Here is a 23,402-nt window from a genome sequence, read left to right on the forward strand (position 1 = left end):
ATTTACCTCACCTCCCGCACTATATGCTCATATTGGATCCAACTTAAGTGCACAGTCTTGTCGTACAAACCTTATTCATGGTTCCGACTCGTAGGTGACTAGCGAACTATCGCCCGACTATTATGAGATAATAGAGTTGAGCATAATTATATTTCACCCAATCTTGTCGTACAGACCCTTTTCAGTGGTTCCGACTTATGTGCAGTATATTGCCGTATAGGTCATAGTAGTGACTCTGACTAGATTGAGTTTGAGCTATGAATTCAGCCGTACAGACTACCTCAGGAGTTCCAGCTAGCATATCACATTTCTATGAAATTATTCTTACCTGGATTGTTTACTTTGTTATGTTTTGACATAGCATGCATATGAATATGATTGTGTGAAGCATGAATTGAATTGATATGATTATATATATATATATATATATATATATATATATATGTGTGTGTGTGTGTGTGTGTGTGTGTGTGTGTGTATATACATGTGTGTATATGCTTATATCTTAATTCTGGGAAAATCTTACATGTTTTACAGCGAGGGGTTAGTATGTTGATAAATGAAATGTTTTTGTAAAACATTTGTTTTTGCCCACTCACGTTTTCTGTTTTGCACCCCTCCAGGTTCTAAGTAAGTTGCTGTTGGTGGCTCGGGATCGTCGGCAGTTCTGACCTATTTGAATAATAGTAGGACATTCCTGGTATTGTGTAACTAGTACTTGTCCTACTGGACTGCACCTAGACTTATTATGCTCTGATTAAGAGTGTTCACTGTTATAACTAACTCCTATCACTTTCGTTTAGTAGTGCACTCTAGTAATTTGGTTTTTAATTATTCGTATATTTACTATCTTTATCGCTTCCGCACTGTGCACATGGCTACGTCACTCTCACGTGACGGCTAGCATGCCTTGACCTCGGTCGGGGTGTGTCATACTCTTTTGGATATTCTATGTCTAAAACAATTGAGGTCGGTAGAGTTCATTTTTGCTCCCAGAGTTTGTAATAGGCAACATATCTAGTGGCGTCTTTTGCCTTCAGACCTGGGATAGCTTTGAACTAGAGTGGTTGTTCAATACTCTGGCTTCTGATGTAAATGTTTCTATTCAAATTTAATACAATTTCACTTTCGACAAAAAAAAAAAATCATTACTTCTCTTATTTCATTTTTTGGTGAGAAAAAGTTTAAGGGGAGGGGGCTACCCTATCCCAAGGTAGGACATAAAATAAAGTCTCTTTAAATTTGGATTTAAAAAGATACTGATAGTTTAATTAAAAATGATATGGGTGTAGAATGTAAGTCAGGTGTAGAGAGAGGTTATAGGGATTCAAATATAATTTCCCTTACAGAAGGGGTCTTAGTCTTTTTATTTTTTATTTTTATAGGTCGCCCACCAAGAGAGATTGCCGACAGTGAGACTCGAACCTAGTCTTTGGTCTAGCGAAGAAAATCCATACACCTTCTCTTCTTTTACTAACTAAATTCTCTCCATATAATTTCATTATTTTCTTACAGGGTGTTCTTGTTTATCTAAACTTTGCTTGTGCAGAACATTGTTGAACATCAGAGTGAGTCTAGCTTCATTGTATCCACAAGGCATATTTGCAATTCCCCTTTGCAACTCGCTATCTTTCATACTTCTTCCTAGCCATTACGCACTTATTTTCCTACACTTAAAAGGTAAAAATGTGTATGAATGATTACAAGGCCGTTTCCAAAATTTTGGGGACCTAGTCGAAAAATTATAAACGAGCCCTTTTGCTCCAGTACAATGAATAAGTCCTAATTACATAATCTCACAAAAGTATACCGAAATTGTAAAAAAGTAATCATTATTAGAGTATCATACTTAAAAGAAATTTTAAAGTTATGTGATCAATCAACAAAATCATTAGTGAACATATAAAAGAAACCATGAAGCAAAACAAATGATGAACAAATCAAGGTAGAAACTAAAACACTTATCCAAATTGCAAAAAACAATTATGGTAGACCTGAATAAAGGCAACTTTTAATTTTGCGGAACAAATGATGCTAAAGCCTTAATCTCTCTATCTCTCTCCCTTCTCTCTGCCCAAACAAGAAATAAAATAGTCAAATTCCATGTATGAGTCAAATGTAACCATGTATGAGTCAAAATTCGGGGGCCTTTAGAGGTGGGGCCTGTACAATTGCACAACTCAAAGTTGGGGGGCTCTTTAGAGGTGGTGCCCTGTGCAATTGCACAAGTTGTTCCGCTCAAAGTCTGCACTGAATGATTAAATAATTTCATTGAGAATGATGAGTTTTCTCATTGCATATATACATTAATTTACGAACTTAACTTTCAATTTGTGGATATATGGTCTGAACCATGGGATTTGAGTGTGTCAATCTTCTACAAGGCCCGACCTCAAGAAGAGATAGCAGGTGCTCGGAAAATTTTAACCAAGTGTGGGCCATAATGATCAGGTTACTCACATTTGTTGGGATCGTTCCCTCCCTACTAAGTTTATGAATGCTCTTTTTTTTAATATACTGTGGTGCTCGCGGTTCTTCCATCTAATTTATTTGTTTTCCCCAGCAAACTGTATATATCTCACAGATCTCAGAACACGCATTATCTGTCTCCCACAACCACCAGATATCACTTGTGGAGTCTAAAATAATCTTAAAAATTCTAAAGGTGACATGTAAATTTTTACTCACATGATTGCCCACATTAAATGGGCATGATTTTCAAATACTTTCACGCGCAGCTCAACATCCCTGGAGGTTCAAGCAACAGAATACGATTGCTCATAACTCTCCTCCTTGTGGCAAGAAAAAGTCAAAGACATTAAAGATATAAATTAATTACCAAATCTCATCTTTAATACATTTCAAATTGAAGATTAACTTCATCAAGTAAGTAATCCATATTTCAATCGATTAGGGATGCTACATCATTATCTTAAGTATTATTTCTTATTTAATATCTTGAGAATATTCTTTCCTCACACATTGGCCAATAGGATGCCACCACGTGAAGGGAAAAACCCTAACACTGTGACCGGCCTCTCCCCTATATATACCTCCATTTCTACCAAATTTTGGTAAGCTTTTGCTATCCCTAAAAGCCCTAAACACTCACTCTTTTTAGAGAAGCTAACAAAGACATTAGAAATCCATTGGCTCAACCCCACCCACCTCGTGGGCGAGTGAGTCTTAGGTCTTTGATCAAATGTGTTGATTGTTTTGTACGTACATTTTCATCAAGATTGAAGATGGGAGAAATTCGCTACCACAAAATGGTGTTTTCATTGAGAACTTGATTCAAATATTTGAAGAAGACTTTTGCAATTGGTTTTTGAAAATTTTTATTATGATGAATTTTCTACATGCCGTATCAATTAATTTTTCTTAGAAAAGTTTCTTGATCAGTCCCTGGAGAAAGGATACAATGGTAGGAAATTCTGAAACCACGACGAATGAAGTCCCATATGTTCAAGGATTTAGACCGCATAATGGAAACGAGGACATAACCTCACAACGATAGTCCTCGAAGCTCAACGCGACATCAGGAAGAGCCCCACCACCATGGCCACTGCCCAGCGTAAGGCCGCTAGACAGCAACCTATCTTGCTGCCTTAGCAGCAGAATCCACCTTCCTACTCTTCATAGTTGCGAGCCTCTCTGAAGCTGAACTAGACTTAACTCCAAACGGACACTTCGATGCAAATCCAGATACAAAGGCACCACAGAACTACTACGTTAGGTGATTTTCTCCTTAATGGTCGTGGCTAGGGCTAAAAAAAAAATCCCAAAAATCCCAAACCAAACCGAAAAAGTCCCAAAACCGAACCGAAAAAATCCCAAACTAAAAATCTCGAAAATTTCGGTATGGAAATCGGTCTCAAATTTTTGGGATTTTGGTAATCCCAAACCGAACCGAAATAAAAAATATATATGTAGAATTTTAATAGCCATCGGATTCGGTTGAGGTTTAATCTCAACCGTTGAATATTATCAAACATACTCAGAACAACAACAAAGCTCACTCACTCACACCACGACTCACGCAGCCATGCTCACCCTCTCTGACCTCAGACTCAACCTCGCTCACCGTCATCACCCTGCTCGCCGATTTCCCTCTCTGTTTTCAAATACGGCCACAGAAGTGACTCACCTAAGTCATGACTCACCTCTCTCTCGACTATCACCTCTCTGATCTCTCTCAATCTCTCTCGACTTCTCATCCATCACAGATAGTGGAGGAGGAGCATTTGTCTCTCGACGTCGACTGTGCACCGATTCTCTTCTCCCCCAAATCAGGTAAATTTTGGAATTAATTTAGGGTTGAAATTTAGTTTAGGGTTGGAATTCTAGATTAGCGTTTGTGAAATTTAATTTAGGGTTGGAATTCTAGATTAGGGTTTAGGGGTTGAAATTTAATTTAGGGCTTGAAATTTAGGGGTTGAAATACACCTTACTGGTTGAAATTTAGGGGTTGAAACTTATTTCACCGTCTGTTTTTCACACAAATGTTTCTCCATACAACAGGTGCATTCTGAATTGAGGAAATGGTTTCAAGGAAATGTCAGTTCTGAAGTTGATGCATCAACCTGGATTATTTATGGAGGTATCTTTTTACACCTTTACTGCATCATTTTGTTGTTTATCTGCTTGTACATCCTATCCTTTTCTCAATTACAACTTTGAAGGACCTAAAATATATTTATGTTGACTAATGTGTATTCCCCCCACCCCACCTTGCCAAAAGGAATAATATCTATAGAAATAATATAAGAGTCAGCTGACTTTCTGAAAAGTTGTTTAACTGTCCCAATAATGAAGCATTATGACATTTGTATACATGTTTCTTGTACCCTTAAGTATGGCCTTTCAAGTCTCAATTCTTGTACCCTAAACCCTAAGATTGGATGCTTACTAAAACACAATTTACCTGGACTTTGGTGGAAAAGTTAAACTCGAAAGGGACTAGAGGATAAGAATGATCTGTTGTATGGATGGAGGCTATCATCTGCCAAAATCATTTTGAGTCATAAATATATTTGTTCTCTTGCGAAGAATTCATTTTGTCTTGTGTTTGAATTAAGGAGTCCACTCAGTTTTCATGTCTTGTGTACATATGGGAAAGCTTATCTTTCTCTGTTCACTTTCACAACAATTGGCTGAAACGGATAATTTTTTTAGGGTCTGTGAACGGTGCAAACAACAAAGAACTAGCAGGTCAGCGTAATAACGACGGATTTTTTTGTTGGTAGAGCTTCTCTAAAGGTAATGATCATAGGTTATGCATACTAATTGTGATCTCCCAATTTCGTTAGTAAAAAAAATTTTGCTTATGCCTAGTAAAAAAAAAGTTTGGTTATCCCCGTATTCTTACATTTATGCTTCTCTCCAGCCTGAGTTTATTGACATTATCAAGTCTGCAGAGTTGGACCTGGTGTGACTTTTAGATCTCTTATCTGTGAGGTAGCGAATATTTTCCGTACAATTTTACGCGTACTTCTTTTGAGGAAATAATTATGCTTCTTTTGAGTTAAGGTTGCATGTTGTTTACCAAGCCTTGAGGCATATGTAGTAGAAATTGAATAGGCAGATCACAGATGTTATTGTGTACATATTGGCAGATTGGTTGTATACTTGTATGTCAAATTTTAGTCTAACAGATTGGCAGATTGGCAGCCTGGCTATATGTCAAATTTTCAATATAAAAGGTTGAATTTTAGCCCAAAAGCATAATATGTCAAATTTTAGTCCAAAAGCCCAAAACCATTTCGGGATTCCCAATTTGTCCCAAAATCCCGAAACTATTTTGAAATTCCCAAAAATTTCGATTTGGGAATCGGGACAAGGGTTTCTGTTCGGTATCCTATACCGAACCAGCCCTAGTCGTGGCCACCTTCTAAGCCTCTAGCTTTGCTGGCTCAGACTTAGTAGTCCATTTCTTTCCCTTGGGAGAAGTCAAATCAATGACAAGCTTTTCAGTAGTGGAGGAGCCCCCACGGGCGGTAGGAGAAGTCCTCAGCTTCTTCTCGATTGATGGTTCTCGGCAACAATTTGACAAGCAAATGCCTTCTCCTTGATTCGCTAACCTCTTCCCTAAGAGGCAATCCACCTTTTTCACAACAAAGAGGACTGAGCAACCAGCGCCACTCACGCTACTCAGTGGGAATGCTAAGGGCAATGTGCATTTTTTTCATATCTGGCGAAGTTCTTAGAGTTGAGCCAAATTTCGAATCTACACAAAGTAAGGATGACGATCAATAAATTGAAGTCAAGGGAAACTTAATAAAAATTCCAAGCAAACCAAGAATGAAGCTGTTTACTTACCCTTGATGAATTCAGTCGGAACGTGCATCTTAGGAGAGGAGTCAGACTCCTACCCACCGCTGACCTCCAAGGTATTTCTCGCCAATTCATGATCACCTTTGTAGGAAACATCATACAACCTATGGTGATACTCAGCTGCCCCACACTTTCCTTGTGGCTGATCTTGAAGAAGTACCAGAACTCATTAATGGTCAAGCCTAGATCAAAGAACCTACTCAAGTTCGAGAACCCCACAATTACGCGAACTGCATTCGGGGAACATTGAGAAAACGCACACTTCATGGAGCAGATCACTTCCTGGAAAGGTGTGGCATGGAAAAAGTGAATGCCAACACAAAGTAGTACATGTGAAATTTGATAGCTCTCTTCCTAACTTTGGCAGCTTAACTACATGGTTCATGGCTATTGTCATCTTTCACCTGCTTGACATGAACTCCTAATGGAATCGCATGCTTGTACATCTTAAAGAAATCTCGAAATAACTCATCGAAATTGAACTTGACATAAACAACCTTGAAGTAACCCACTTTATCGGAAGACCCACCTTGATGATACAAGGACATAGAATATACATCACTCTTGCAATTAGAGGAAGACATCTAGAAAATTATATATATATATATATATATATGAAATACTGCACGAGCCCAGCGCTTGCCCCACGGCCCAGCCTTCTAGCAGCCCAAGAAAGGTGGTACATTCTCATCTCTTTTCCAGCGCACATGCGCCCTAACAAGGCCCAAGAGTTTCTAACCCTACTCACTAGCAAGAGAGATAGCACCCTGTGCCTATCTCTCACCTTTTTCTTTACTCCAATGAGCCTGAGCCCTTGCGACATGCCAGTCAGCCCAACGTACCAGGTAAGCCTAGCATGCCAACGTCCTAATGCTCACCTCGGCTCAAGCCGAGCCATCACCTGGCCTTAGCCAGCCAGCCATGCCACGCCGCACTAGCCGCTCGGCTCCTTGCCGAGCCATCCTACTTACAACAACTCCTGGAGCTGCTCGCTACAACAACTCGTGGCGTTCAAGCCACACCAATTCCAATCCTCGGCTCACACCAAGCCAATTTTTCAAGCCTCGAGGCTCCAAAAAAATTAAAAAGAAGAAAAATGAATTTGTTTTCTTACCTTGGTGCGGCGCAGAGAAGAAGAAGAATAACGAGAAATGATTCTTTGCAAGGGCAAGCGAAGAAGAAAGTTAGGGGAGAGGGAATAAATTTCCTCTGGCTTCTCTTTCTTGTAGGGATAAAAATTGTTCTCCAAATTTATTTAATCCCCTGCTTAAGGCATAATTAAATAGGTATTGGTGACAATTGGTTTTCCTTTCCTAGAAGAATTTATCTCGAAGTCAAAGAAGGAGATTTACATCAAATTGGGAAACAACTATCTACACACCTAAGCAGCTTGTGATTTCTACACTTGCTGCCCTTTTCTACATGTAGCCCAACATGTGGCGGGGCATTTATGGAACTTAAAATAACCCAAAAAATCCTAGAGGCGAGACATGAACTTTTATTCAAGAAAGACATGATTGCCCTTATTAAATGGGCAGGGCTATCAAATACTCCCACGCCCAACTCAGCACCCCTGAAGGTTCAAGCAGCTGAATACGACTGCTTATAGCTCTCTTGCTCATGGCAAGGAAAAGTCAAAGGCATTAATGATAGGGATTAGTTACCAAATCCTATCTTTAATACATTCCCAATTGAAGATTGACTATTCAAGTAAGTAATCCCTACTTCAATCAATTAGGGATGCTACCATCATTATCTCAAAATATTATTTTCTATTTAATATTTTGGTAATATTCTTTGCTAACACCTTTGCCAATAGGATGTCTACAAGTGTATGGTAAAACCTTAACACTGTGGTTGGCCTCTCCCTGATGTGGTTATATTTTCATATATTATTAGCATATACTTCTTTGGATTTTGTATATTCGAATGGGTTAAATGCACTAAACTCTATTGTTTTAATTTATAGGCATTCAATATTAGAGTTACATGAAAAAGAAGTGGAAAACGAGCTTTTTGGGTGTCTAAGGTAATTCCAATGGAGCAAGAGACTTATTAATTGTGCCAAGACATATGCATTACAGTAAGAAGATGAAACTACAACGGTTTTGGAGATCAAATGGACATGGGAATGCTATTCAATGAATTTAAGGAGAGAACTTAATTACTAGTTTTATTATTTCCGTTTATTTTTCCTTTGCTTTAATAAGGACTTAAAGTCTATTAGTTAGGATTTTAGTGGGTATTTAATTGGATTTAGTAGGATGTATTTTCCTTCTTGCCGTGAGTTTTATATAAGGAGGTCACTTCTTATTATGAGTGAGCCAACAAATAGAACAAATCATATTTTAGATAGGGGTTGCAGCAAGCAAGGGAAGAGGGAAGAGCTTTTCCAGTTTCTTTTCTTTTCTAGGGCTACGATGTAGCTTGATCATACTTAATTGCCTTGTGGCATTGTTATTATTAAGTTTTATTCCATATTGAGTGTCTTCTGCTATTCGCAATGCGCTTGATTTTTATTTAGATGCTTGATCACCATCTAGGTTTAGTTAAGATGATTTGATGCAAGTTAGAGTAGATGCCATACTTAACTTGGGTTTAGCTTCTTGCAATTGATACCTTAAACACCTATTTGTAGGTGCCATGCAATTAGGGCCGGTTTGTGTGATTTTCTAACGATTTCAATAGAGCTTAATGAGTTCTTACTTGTTTAAATTCATCTAGTTGCCATAAAGGGTTAACATGTAAGGATACTTTTGATGCAACCAGATATTATGGCCATTGAATAATTTGGAAAAAATCGATCATCAATATTGGGGAATAACTTGAGCATAACATATTAAGGGAATTAAGTAGAAATGGTTACGGTGACTTCGGATGCCCTAAGTCTTCTTTTCATATGTTTTCAATTTATTATTACATGCATTTTATTTTCAAGTTTTATTTAATTTCAATTTAATTCAAAATATATATATATTTTTTTGGGTAAAGCTTCTCCATTATAATTTGTTTCAATTTAGTTAGTAGGATTTTTAGATCAATTCGACTCTGTGTGACGATATTTGTGCTTATATGCTATAATGTCATATGATTCTTATACTTGCATTCACTAAAATTAGAGACTTAATGAGGTTAATTTTGATTATCTAATTTTCGCAACACTCCCCTATATATGCCTCCACCTCTACCAAATTTCAATAAGCTTTTGCTAAGCCCTAAACAATCACTCTTTTTACAGAAACTAACTTTGGCATCGGAGATCCATTGGCCTAACTCTCCCACCCCACCTCGTGGGCGCGTGAGGCTTAGGTCTTTAATCAAAGGTGTTGATTGTTTTGTAAGCACATTTTCGTCAAATATCGAATATGGTGGAAATCGCTACCACGTCACCCACATATATGATGCAGGAAAAAAAACAAAGGACGAGAGAAATAGAAAGAACGAGGGATAGATACCTGGGAATCACTTAACTAGGGGCAACGAAAATCACTCACATTGCTAATCGTGGATTCACTCGACATGACCAAGTCTCACACTTGATTTTTGAAGGAGAAACAACTCACTTCGATTGCACTAAGAAAATGATATTTTATTCATTCAAGTCTCATTTCTCAAAGGTTTAGTCCATATATTTATAAGGAATACAACACAATGAAACTGTAGTCCAAATTGGACTTTTGCTCTACCCCAAAAATATTTAAAATGTTCTTAAATGACTACTTAATTATTTGTGTTGCTTTAAAACTCAATTAAATATATTTGATGGTTCCAATACGCATGAAACTCTTGGTAGATTCCAATACATGAATAAGAGCCTTGGTTACTGCATCATTCTCCTCTTCTTTGAAGAAACTCGTCATCGAGTTTAAATCTTTGTTGACTCCGTTATAATCTTGAAATTGATTTTTGCCTTTCCATGCAAATAAGTACTTGGAATATTTTCTTGTTCTTGAAGTGGTAAATTCATGCTCCATGAAAAATCTTGCAATCCAACTTATATCAATCTTCATTTGATTGACTAAATCAACTAAAACATGAGAAGCCTTCCAATTAAAAATAGGGTTATTAGATATAGATCCTTGCAACTCTTATTTTTTAGACAAAAACCCATCTAGTTATAAACATCCAAATAAAACCCAAATTTAAAAATAACTACCAAGTATAGAAGTAATAAACCTATTATTACAAAATATTTACAATTTGTACCACAATATTCAAAATAAATTTAATAAATGTTATTACTCACCTTAATTATAATGAAAATATAATTATTGTACATATTATTACCCCTAACACACATATATACGTTCAACTGTATATATTACTACCATAAGATCAATATATATATATATATATATATATATATATATGTGTGTGTGTGTGTGTGTGTGTGTATGTGTGTGTGTGTGTGTACATATATAGTTTACCCATATGAACGTATAGTAGTACTACATATATAGTTTACCTATATATAATACTACTATACGTTTATATATATATATATATATATATGCACAGTACAACATATATAATCAAACACATTAAACTAATTAATCTACCTATATTTAAATTTATGATGAGCAAATAACATATATTTTGTAGGTAAATTAATATTGCATCAAATAACATTCTTTTATTTTGTAGGTAATTTATTTTCCATGTATTATTACATATATTTGGCACATTTTATTATTATAAGATGTGACGGCCTATCCCTAAAAATTATAGTTTTTGTAATTTTAAAAGTGTGAATTTACGAAAATGCCTTAGAGGTGAAGGTGTTGACTTTCATTGACCAATGTGTAATGAGACGTATTAAATATTCTGTTGATGCACAAAATCAGTGGGGACTTTGGTACAACAGAAAATGTTAAGTTTGTGACCTTCGCTAGATTGCTCCAGTCACTAGTGTGGATAAGTATGTAAATGGATAGAGACAGGGAAGCAAGCACAAGATGTACGTGGTTCACCCAGATTGGCTACGTCCACGGAGTAGAGGAGTTCTCATTAATTGTGAAGGGTTTACACAAGTAAATAGGTTCAAGCTCTCATTTAATGAGTACAAGTGAATGATTTAGTACAAATAATATTTGGAAATATTGTGGGAGAATGATCTCCTTTTATAGAAGAGAGTTTCTAGCTTTGTTCTGACATTGACACGTGTCGTGTTGTGATTGGCTTCTGATGTTGACACGTGTCGCGCTATGATTGGTTTCTGATGTCGACACGTGTCGCACTGTGATTGCCCTCCTGGTTGAAGGGAAACTCTTATGGGTCCTTGACGGTATAACGTTGACCGGTGCTCAGTAGTTTCGGGATTGGTCAAGTATGGTACAAACATATTCTTTTAGCGTATTCCTGAAGTACTCGACGATATGAACAAGTAAGCGCAAGCAGAAGTGAATTTGGAATTACGAACCGAAAGTATTTTGAAGAAATAACTATTTAATTTATATTATATTAATGTATGCTAAATTAGGAGGACATGTGTGTGTGTGTGTGTGTGTGTGTGTGTGTGTGTGATAGAAAAGGGGAAGAAAAAGAAAAGGAATGGGGGGAGCAGAAGAAAGGAGGAGAAGGGAAGGGCTGCTGCCTAATCAAGAAGAGAAGAGAAGTGAGGTCACCGACCAGAGAAGAGAGCAAGGAGGAGAAAGAAGGGAGAAAAGAAAAAGGGGAAACCAGGTTTCCCTCAACCCGTGACCCGACCTGGTGGATTCTCCCATCTCTGGCCACCTTGGACAACAAGGTTAGTGTCAAAATGACCCTTACCACGAGGCCAACCGATCCCTCTTCCATTTACATGTGAAAATTGGATGGAAATTGGTGAATTTTGGGTAAAATCGTGCAAGAAGGGGGCACACGGGTTGGGTTTCATTCCACCATGATTGGAAGCTACCTCCTTCAATTACCATTACAAATAAACGCCCCTCAACCTCAGGAACAAAGCCCAAACACTTGTGGCGGTGTTGGAGTGAGCATGAAGGTCGAATTGAAGCACACAATCTTTAGGATTTTCGACGGATTTATGTAAAATTGAAGCTCTTACCGGCCAAATTGGCCTTAGTCACAGGTATGAAAGTTACTCTACTCATTGAGATCTTCATTCTTATAAATTTTGGTAATTTTTGGAAATAGTTGGATTTTTCGGCATGTCGGGGCGACCGACCGCCACCTGCGGCGGTGCGTGGCCAGGAGACTGTCGATGCTACTTTTAAGCTAAATTAAATGCTCTGAATTCAGTTTTGATATCCGAATGTCATAGGTTGATCGTTTGAATCAAATTTTGTTACGATACTTGGTTTGGCCAAACTATGAATTGACGATCCGACTGTTGGATCGTCACCAAACTTGGATACATTATAATATGTAATATTTAAGGATCATAGGAATTTATGGATCGGGAATCCGAAGTACAGATCTTCCCTAATTGGATTTGTAAGTTCGTAAAATAAATGTTAACCACCACTTGGTTTTGGACAATTGGCGGAGATCCGACCGTTGGATCGTAATGAAATTTTAGTATGTTATTCTAGAAGCATAATGTGTATCTTTGGAGGTTACAGATTAGAAATCTGAGATGCTAATCTTTCAGATCGAGTTTTGCAGGGTTGTGGATCCAACCGTCGATCTTCGATTGACGATTGACTTATGGTCAATGAGTCTCAAACTATTTTAGAATGTCCTTGATGATGTGCTTTATGTGAATTACGTATTCTATTGATAAGAGTTATGAGATGTAGCATGGACTCCAGGTGAGTGGGTCTTTTTCTTTTGTCATATGTATATAATTGATAGTTCCACAAACACTTCGAAATTGATTTATGCATGTTACCTACAAATAATTACTGTGAACTACGATTGGCTTGATCCATGTTTAGGGTACGTAGGCAGTCTAATGAGACGTTAAATGCAGCCATACAATAAATGAGACTAAATAATTGAGACAATAGCCTTGTTTGGGGAATTGAGCAGTGTGAAGGAGATTGGTGGAAAATGTGAGATTAAACCTTATGTTTTAGTGGTTAAATGTTGATTATAAATCAATGTGTGAAGAATCATAACATTGAAGTGAAAAATAGTTAGTAATGATAGTTAATTAAACTAGTGTTTAGTTGAGCTTATTACCGATAATTATTTTCGAAGGTAATTAGTTCCGGAGTGGGGCAATATAGCTTATGCATTTTATGCCATTTGTGTATATGTTTATATGTTTGGAAATAGTATGATATGGTTGAATTTCAGATTTTCATCTTGGTATATTCACATGTATGTTACTTGCACACAATTAAGGGTGAACGCTCTGAAGTGCAAAAGGGAACGCAAGACACACGTGTAAGTTCAGGTGAGTTTATGATATTAATTGAAATGATGGAGTTATAACATGACTACATTTATGTTTTAGGCAACTCCGACCTTGTTGTACAGGTTGCCCATGAGTCATACATGTTATATTAGATGTAGTTAGAGCTCATAAACTTGCACCCCGGTGTTAGTGCTCCCGCCCATGGCCAGGGCACAGTCCTTCACGTGATGTTCACCTCCTGCACCTTACTCTTACCTTGGATCCAAGGTAGGTGCACAGTTCTGTCGTACAAACCACTATAGGTGGTTCCGACTCGTAGGTGACCCGCGATTATTTGCAGTCTTTACGTGATCGTAGCACTTGAGCGTATTTATTTACACCCAGTCTTGTTGTACAGACCACCTTAGGTGGTTTCGACTCGTGTGCAGGTATACTTATTGAGCTATGGATAAGTCGTACAGGTAACTAGATGTGACTCCGACCTATGAGTTAGCATATATGATGAGATATGCTATGAGCTAGCATATATGAAGAGATATGTTATGAGCTAGCATATATGATGAGATATGTGATGAGCTAGCATATATGATGAGATATGTGATGAGTTAGCATATATGATGAGATATGTTATGAGCTAGCATTTATGATGAGATATGTTATGAGCTAGCATATGTGATGAGATAAGGATAAGTCGTACAGGTCACTAGAGGTGACTCCGACTTATGAGCTAGCCTTGATTGATGAGATATGGATAAGTCGTATAGGTCATGTAAGGTGACTCCAGCTAGCATGTGATGATATATTGATTCAACCGTACATGATAGGTGGATCCAGCTAACATGCCATTTCATATTGGTTTATTTCACCTGGGTTACTTATTCTTGTTAAGATATTTGTCGTGGCATAACTGTAAGACTATTATTTTGGTTATGGTTTTGATTTATAGTCACGCCTGTTATTTTCTGGGAAATAATACAGGTATTACGGCGAGGGGCTACTACCTTTGGTAGTTGGAATTGGTTTGAAAAGTTTTATTTCACTCGCTCACATTTTTTATTTTTCTACCCCTCCAAGTTTTAGCAACAGAGTTCCGTACAACGAGGATTCGTGGCACCTTTCAGCACATGTCTTTTTATGATGGTATAATCATTATCTCACCTTACTGTACTATACCTATGCTCTGTATCACGCGTGAAATGGGTCCATATCCGCTCACCGCACACTCGTGTACTTAGGCACTTTTAGATTTTAATTTATTCACATTTTATACATTATCACACTTTATGGCTTTGTCACCTTCCAGGTGTCGGCTAGCACGGCCCGATTTGGGTTCCTAGTGGACATTCCAGGTCAGGGTGTGTCAATAAGATATATGTACGAATAATAGGTAAATTAATCTTGAATAAAATACAGTTGCTTTATTTTGTAAGTAAATTAATTTTGAATCAAATAACATATCTTCATTATGTAGGTATTTTATTTTGTATGTATCATCATATTTATTGGGCACATTTTATTATTATATGTACAAATAATAGGTAAACTAGTATTGAATAAAATAATAACGTTTTTTTATGTATGTATATTATTTTGCATATATTAGGTTTGCTTTATTATGTAGGTAAATTATTTTGCATGAATTTTTTTTTGTATATCTGGCATTTTTTTGTTTGTTGTTATATATATATATATGTGTGTGTGTGTGTGTGTGTGAAATAATTTACCTACATTTATATGTAAAATATAATTTTATTGACTTAACTAAGCATGTATTACTACATTTATTAGGCATGTTTTATTGTTATTATATATTAGGCAATGAATTTATTATTTCTTTATTTTTGTAAAATCATTAATTCTCCCGTACAATTTGTATGGAATTAATTGTGTAAATCAAACATTCAAATAAATATGGGTGTTCTGGGCATCAAATTGATGCGTAAAATAAGTTAACACACAAAATTAAACCCTCTTTTTGACAATTGTAGTATAGATGTAAGTAGGGTATCGTTCTAGGCCGGGGATTAGGAGGGATTGCTAATCTATTCTAAATTAATTTAAAAATATTAAATAAGACTCAAGGACACAAAATTAGGCTAAAAACTCTAATAACTCGAAACACACTTAAAATGACTCAAAATAATGAAAACAATTAAATTAAACACTAGGAACTGAAATGGACGGAAATTAAATTAAAAGACTAACAATAAAGAAAACTAACTAAATAATATAATTTAATAATGGATGGGTGTTCGGTTTTGATGAAAAGTAAATTAAACTTAACTAAATTACAGAATTGACAAAAACATAAAATTAAGGTAAAATGATAAATGACGGACTAGCTAGAGGGTTCTTCTCCACACATGACACATATGCAACCTAAATTGATTTTTCAGTTGTTCTTTCAATAAATTGTAAATCTCAACACTTCAGATTAACCGTGAACAGCACTTTTTTAATCTTCAAGTTTTCCTTAAGTTATTGAATTGGACGGAAAAACGCATACAACAATTCAAAACATTCTTCAAAAGTCCCCTACGTGAAAAGCACAATAGAGATACAATCAAAGATCATTAAACTTTGTGAAAACTATAAGCATTGACGAGGCATTCGTAACTATGAAAAGCATGATACTCTTGCCAAGAATTTACTTAACGTGATTGTGACTAGCAACCTTTACTACTTGTGAAAATAAGTTCATAACGATTAGGTGAAATTCACTTATATTCTAGCATCAAATTCATGCATGTAAATTAAGCGTGCACTCTCAACCAACATACACAAATCAGTTTTTATACGAACGGATAAGTAAATTGAAATCACAACTTATGAAATCACAACCGAAGGTAATCAATTCATATTACAAATATATCCATGACTTTGAATTAACCTCTAGCCAAAATAAAATTAATTACACATTATTAAAACAAAAATAAAATAGGAGTTTGGAAAGATTAAACCGAAAGAAAGGATCTGCTGCTTGGACTCTGAACTGCATGGACTCTGAACTGCATTTTCATGCTGACCTTCTGTCCTGCCAGTCAAACTGCCAAAGGCAGCTTGTGACCCCCCTGCGACTCTTTCCCGCTTCTGACCTGCCCTCACTTCCTCTCACCTCTGACTCCTTCACGCCACCTGTCCGTCTCACCTCCTGCTGCCTTGGGTAGCTACCCGCGCCTTGCTCCTCACGTCCCTTCTCCTTTCCTCTCTCGCAAGTCTCTCTATTTCTGTTTCTCTTACGCTGCCTAAGGCAGCTCCCCCTCCTGCCTCTGCGAGCTGACCTTCTGCGAGCTGCCCAAAGGGCAGCTCTCTTCTCCCGCTCCAAGACCCCCTTCTTTTCTTCTTATTTCTGCGCCTTCAGTCTTCTCTGTCTCCCCTCTCGAGCTGCCCAAAGGGCAGCTCCCCCTTTTCCTTAATTCTCCCCCCCCAAGACCGCCTTATCTTTCCGTCTCCCCCTTTTATTTCCTGGCTTTTCTTTTCTTTTATTTCCCATTTCTCACTCGTATTTTATTCCCTCCGTCCATCAAGGCTGCCAGACAGCCTTCCTTTTATTTTTCTATTCTATTCTTAGCGCTGCCCAAAGGCAGCTGCCTTTTTCCGCGCCCATTTCCTTTCTTTTTTATTTACTTCATCAGTCCTGCACGTTTTTCTCTCTTGGATTCCCTTATTTTATTTTCCTTTTTCTCCTGGCTGCCTCACTGCCCTCAATTCTGTCGGTCTTCACAGCTTTCCACCTGCAAGGGCCCGCATCAATCCCTTCTATCTCTCCTCTTGTTCCAAAATTATTCCCCCAGCTGTCTCCCTATTTTTCTTTTCTGACCTTTTACTTTTCTTCCGCTGGCAGCCTACCTTCTTGGATTCTCCTTTCACAATATAATACAAAATTGATTTGTATCATAAACTCTAAATTAGTAGCAGTTTGGGAATTAAGAACAAATTCAAGTAACAAATCCAAAACCAATATTCTATGAAACAATCAATTCAATGCATATAAAATAAACCAAAATAAAACCCAATCCAAAAATAAAATCAATATTCTTTCTGTTTATTATTTAAAACTCATTTATGCTATTTTTATTTTCTTTGCATTATACCCTATAAACACAAAAATAACATAAATAGCTCAAAAATATAAGGAACTAATTAAGAAAAGACGAGTGAATTCGAAGTAAAAATATATATAAATATGATCCGATCACAAATTTTTTTAAATGTGTAAAGTCAAATATAATTAATGAGTTTGCTAATGTGGAATCTAGTAAATGAGTTTTATTCAAATAAAAAACTTATGTTGGGTTTTATGTGGAAAAAATTAAATTTTAGGGGCTAAAGTCATATTTTCAGTTAAAAATATCAAAACCAATAAAATCAATGTATTCATAAATAGTACCTTCTTTCACATCAACAATATCTTGAAATTTGATATCTCTCACTTCAGCAGTGTCATCTCTCATATGTGCAATGTGGTATTGACCAATCTCCTTCAAATATTCTTGAAATGAAGACCCTTTTTCTCTGCCATCGAAATTTTTGTAAGATGCCCATTTAGCATGTCGTGGGTTAAGCTTTTTCTGAGTACTAAGAAAACAAAGTGCCTCATGATCAGAGTTCAATATGAATTCTACATTTCCTAATGCCCTTGCAATAGGCACCATCGAAGAACATACATTGGAGCTTGGCGAATCATCATCAACATACTCATCATAAATTGAAGGAGACTTCTAATCTACCAAGCTAATCCCTTCAACCATTTGGTTTTCAAATGGATGGATAATATCACCCATGATCTTCTAATGTAGCGGAAAACCTACTTTGATGCCACTTGACATAGGAAAAAACCAAAGGAACGAGGGAAATATAAAGAACGAGGGATACCTGGGAATCACTCAACAAGGGGCAATGAAAATCATTCACGTTGCTAATCGTGGATTCACTCTACACGATCAAGTCTCACACTTGATTTTAGAAGGAGAAACAACTCACTTCGATTGTACTAAGCAAATGATATTTTAATTCATTCAAGTCTCCTTTCTCAAGGGTTTAGTACATATATTTATAAGGAAAACAACACAATGAAACTTTAATCTGAATTGGACTTTTGCTCTACCCAAAAATATTTAAAATGTTCTTAAATGACTACTTAATTATTTGTCTTGCTCTAAAACTCAATTATATATATTTGATGGTTCCAATACGCATGAGACTCTTGGTAGATTTCAATACATGCATAAGAGCCTTGGTTACTGCATCAAGATACCACCCACAACCCCCAGATAACAACCATGACATCATATACTCGTGGTTCTTCCATCTAATTTATTTGTTTCCCATTGTTCTCTTCTTGTTTTTGGATTGTATAGTTGTGGAGTGACTCCCACATACCACCCATAACCCCCAGATAAACAAAGAGAGAGAGAGAGAGAGAGAGAGAGAGAGTGAGAGAGAGAGAGAGAGAGAGAAAGAGAGAGAGATATGGCAGCTGCAATGCAGGATTCCAGTAATGTTTCTGAGGCATATCCAATGAAAGGTGGAGATGGCCCTAACAACTATGCCAACAACTCTACATAATAGGTTCTGCTAATTAATGAAAACTCTTTTTTTTTTTCCTTTTTTTTTCTTTCTTTCTTTTTCTTCAGGCTACTTCGAAATTCTTTTGATGTCTTCTTCATTAGTAAACTTGGAAAAGAGAAAAACTTCTTCTTTCTTAATCCTTTATGTTGGAACATCTATTGTCCCATATCAGCCAAAAAGGAAGAAGGAAAGCGGTTTAAATAGAAATACATGGGTGGGTCCCGTTTGGCCATGTGCGATGGTATCAGAGCCAGGAGACATGCCTGTATTGCCACATGATTGGGTGGGTCCCCGTTTGGCCACGCCTGATGGGTGAATCCTGACATGGCTTCACGTAGGCCAAAGATGCCACATGATTGGGTGGGTCACCATTGGCCTCGCACAATGGGTGAGCCCCGACTTGATTCCACGTGGTTACCAATGTGTGGATCTCCATGTGTGACCCATAAAATGGGGTCTCACGTGCGGGGGAGTGTTGGAACATCCATTGTCCCACATCGGCCAGGAAGGAAGAAAGAAAACAGTTTAAATAGAAATACCCATCTCTAACTAATACCCTTTTGTGATAAAACCCCACACCTGAGGATTGTGCAGGTGGTTAAGTGGGGACAATATCGTTGTTGTTGGAGTGGGCCCTTGGCTCGTTGACTTGAAAAATTCTACACTTTCTATTAATTTCTAGGAAATTCCTAGGAACTCTATTAGCATTGTAATTTGGTTTGTGATTTTGCAGAAAGTAGTTGTTGATGCTACTAAAGAACTTCTAAGCAAGGCTATATTATGATCCCACATCGGCTACACAAGCAATTATGTAGTGATACTTAAGTCCTTAGGGTCTTCCCACCTATCATGCTAGTCTTTTGGGTTGGGCTCTTCCCTTGGGCTTAAGTTCTAACAGGCTATGAAAGAAAAACTTGACCTAGACATGTTTTTACCATTCAACGCCTTCCATATTGCAGATTTGGGTCGTTCAGTTGGGCCGAATACATTTTTTTCTGTTGAAAATATACTTGAAGCTGTGAAATTTGAGTATCAAAGTGGAAGGCCGGGTTCTCAAATCCCGGAGTTTCAAGTTTTCTTCAGCGATCATACCTTAAATGATTTTAACATGCTCTTCAAATCCCTCCCTTAGAACAGGAACTACTATGCAGTAGGGGCCGGCCCTGAGAAAATGGGGGCCCTAGGAAAGCCTTCGAGTGGGGGACTCAAAGTTCTTTGACACCCAACTCATTGTACATTTATATGTATAAGAAAATGGTTCGCTAAATACGTGAAAAAAATTCATTTCTACATAAAAATCATTAGAATTCATATCCAAAGAAGAAAGATATGCAAACATTACTTAAATATTACACGTCTCGCGTTTTTAGACGCAAATGTATTAATTAAGTTTACATAATATAACTTTTCAACCAATTCTTTTTCAATTGACAAAATAGCTAACCCATTCAATCTTTCTTGTGACATAGTTGATCGAAGATACGATTTGATCAACTTTAATTTTGAGAAACTTCTTTCTGCAGAGGCAACTGTAACTGGTATGGTTAACAAAATACGATAAGAAACCCATGCATTTGGGAAACAACTATCCATTTGTCTTATTTATTTCAGCACTTCCATTGCCCGATTTATTTCCTTCAGCATCAAAGTTTCTCTCAAGATTCTTAGCTTTATAAATAAGTCTTTTCCATCAATATCAGAATGCTCACCATGTTTTAGAAATCCTTCTAGATTGATACAAAAACCCTTCAAGCTATCATTGTCTACATCTTTTAACTTCTTAAAATTAAACAAAAGCCCAAAAGTTTCTTTGTATTTCTAAAATTGTTCAAACCTGATATGAAGTGAAGTACGAGCTTGATCAACTATATAAATGAAGTAATCAACTCTAAAAGCTTCAATTGCTGATTGTGTTGCCGCTTCACTAGCACTCTCATCAAACTGTTTCTTTCTTCGAATGATGCATTTCTCACGAAAAACAGGCTCAATCCCCATCTCACTTGCTATTTTCTTAGCTTCATTCATTGCCTCTTCAAATCTAGTTTCTCTATACTGATCAAGAACAGATATAAGCCTTTTCAATTGATCAATAGCAACATCAATATGCATGTCTTCTTTTTGAAGAGTTTTGCTAACAGTATTAATAGCAAACAACAATTCATGCCAAATAACCATACCTAACAAGAACTCAAAATTCTCTAGCTCATGGATTGCTAGGGATTCGGCTTCACTCTTTGACTTAGGATCTTCACTAGTATTTGCCAAGTGAATCAAAGCATCTATTATCTGTTGAGCACTTTCTCTTATGGGTTTAACACTTTCAATATGACTATTTTTTATGATCCATTTCTTGCTACGTATACTTGAGCTCAATCTCTTGAAACTTGAAATCCCCTCGCCAAACTTAGCCTAAAGAAAATTTTTGATTCCCTAATAAAGAAGAAATTGTATAACCAGTGAAAGCAAGAAATTGTATAACCACAGTGAAAGCAAATTATTTCATCGTTTTTCAAAAGATGAGAATAAAATTTTAAACAAAAGAGACAGAATAATAATAGGAGAATTCTTGAGCCATTTTTGGGACATGGAATAGCAAGTGCATCTACTTTCATTCTCTACCTTTTTTTTACCATATACTTGGAACTGAATTCAGATCATGAATGATTGAAATCTCTCTCTCTCTCTCTCTCTCTCTCTCTCTTTCCCAACGAGTTTGTGACAATGGTTTGAGGGTGTGATTTTCTTACACATGATATGTAAAAACTTTCTATCGCTTTGTTGAGGATGAGAACAATGTATATATACGTTGTAGCACTAAAAAAAAAGACATAGCTTTAGGACAACAGTTGACCATATCACAAAGTGCAAGATGAAGGCAATGATAACCACATGAAGTGCAGAATGCTCTAGGATTTATTTCAAGTACTCTGCTTTGCACGCCTTTATTTTTTCCTTTCATATTTGAACCGTTGTCATAACCTTGTCCCCTTATGTCATCAACATCAAGTTTAAGAGTGCTTAATGCACCTAAAAGCACATCAAACAGTGCACGCCCTGTTGAGTCATGTACATTCAGAAATTCTAAAAAGAATTCTTCAACCTTTATTGGAGTTTTTGTAACATCCACACACCTTATTATAAGAGACATTTGATCTTCATGACTGGCATCCGGAGTGCAATCAAGTATCACTGAAAAATACTTTGCTTCTTTGATTCTTGCTATGATTTCACTTTTGACCTCACTTGCCAACAGTTGTATCAATTCATTTTGAATCTTGTGACCAAGATAATGGTAATGAGTCTCATGTGTATCAATACGCCGAATGTGCTCTTGCATTGTAGGATCAAATTCAGCAATCATTTCAATCACATTTAAAAAATTTCCATTATTCTCTTCATACAGCTTCTCATTGTCTCCACGAAATGTCAAAGTAACTTTTGCAAGTTTTTTCACAACAACAATTATCCTCCATAACACTTGTCTCCAATGTTCTTTCTCTTTGCTGATTTGTTGTTGCACACTTTCGTCAATTATTTTACATTTTTGCAATCTTCTTTCGAATTCAATCCATTCACTCATGTAGTGAATGTGTTCCTTGCTAGTTTCATGAGTTGTAAGTCTGTGACCAATATTCTTCCAATCTTTAAGACCCTCATTATCCAAGTAAGTCTTGATTCCAATTTTCTTGAATAACTTGCAACAAAAACAAAATACTATATCCAAAGAACATGAGTACACTAGCCACTTCCTATCTTGCGTCTCCCCATTAGGCAATTTTCTAATGTAATGTACAAAAGAAAAATGCCTACCTGAATTATCTTTCAGAAATGCAACATCACCAACTCTTTTAGGACCTCTTTCCACTAACATGTCCCTAAGATTTTGATCAATCTTATCTCAATTCCCTGGATCATAAATATTCAAGGGAAAGACAATTTCATTATCCTCACCATTCTCATTACTTGATCATGTTCTTCAACCAGTCTCAATCAGAGGTTCATCTTCTTGCTTTTTACTACCATCGTCAGATAGAGACTCATATCGCTCATCTTACTCTTCATTATCAGTCTCAGTCGTGAATTCATCTTTCTCCCCATTACTGTCATGATTCCCTTGTTCCTCATTCACTGAACTATCATCTTGTTTCTTGAAAAACTTACTAAGAGATCTAGCCTGAGACTTTATTAATGCTTC

General features: G+C 36.7%; 1 pseudogene; it reads right to left on the bottom strand.

Annotated features, from left to right (window-relative positions):
* Nucleotides 1-20,545: 20,545 nt before the first annotated feature.
* Nucleotides 20,546-23,078, bottom strand: LOC103421938 (uncharacterized; annotated as a pseudogene).
* Between the last annotated feature and the right edge of the window lie 324 nt (nt 23,079-23,402).

The sequence above is a fragment of the Malus domestica genome, chromosome 09 (genome assembly GCF_042453785.1).
Source record: "Malus domestica chromosome 09, GDT2T_hap1".
Classification (NCBI taxonomy): Eukaryota; Viridiplantae; Streptophyta; class Magnoliopsida; order Rosales; family Rosaceae; genus Malus; species Malus domestica.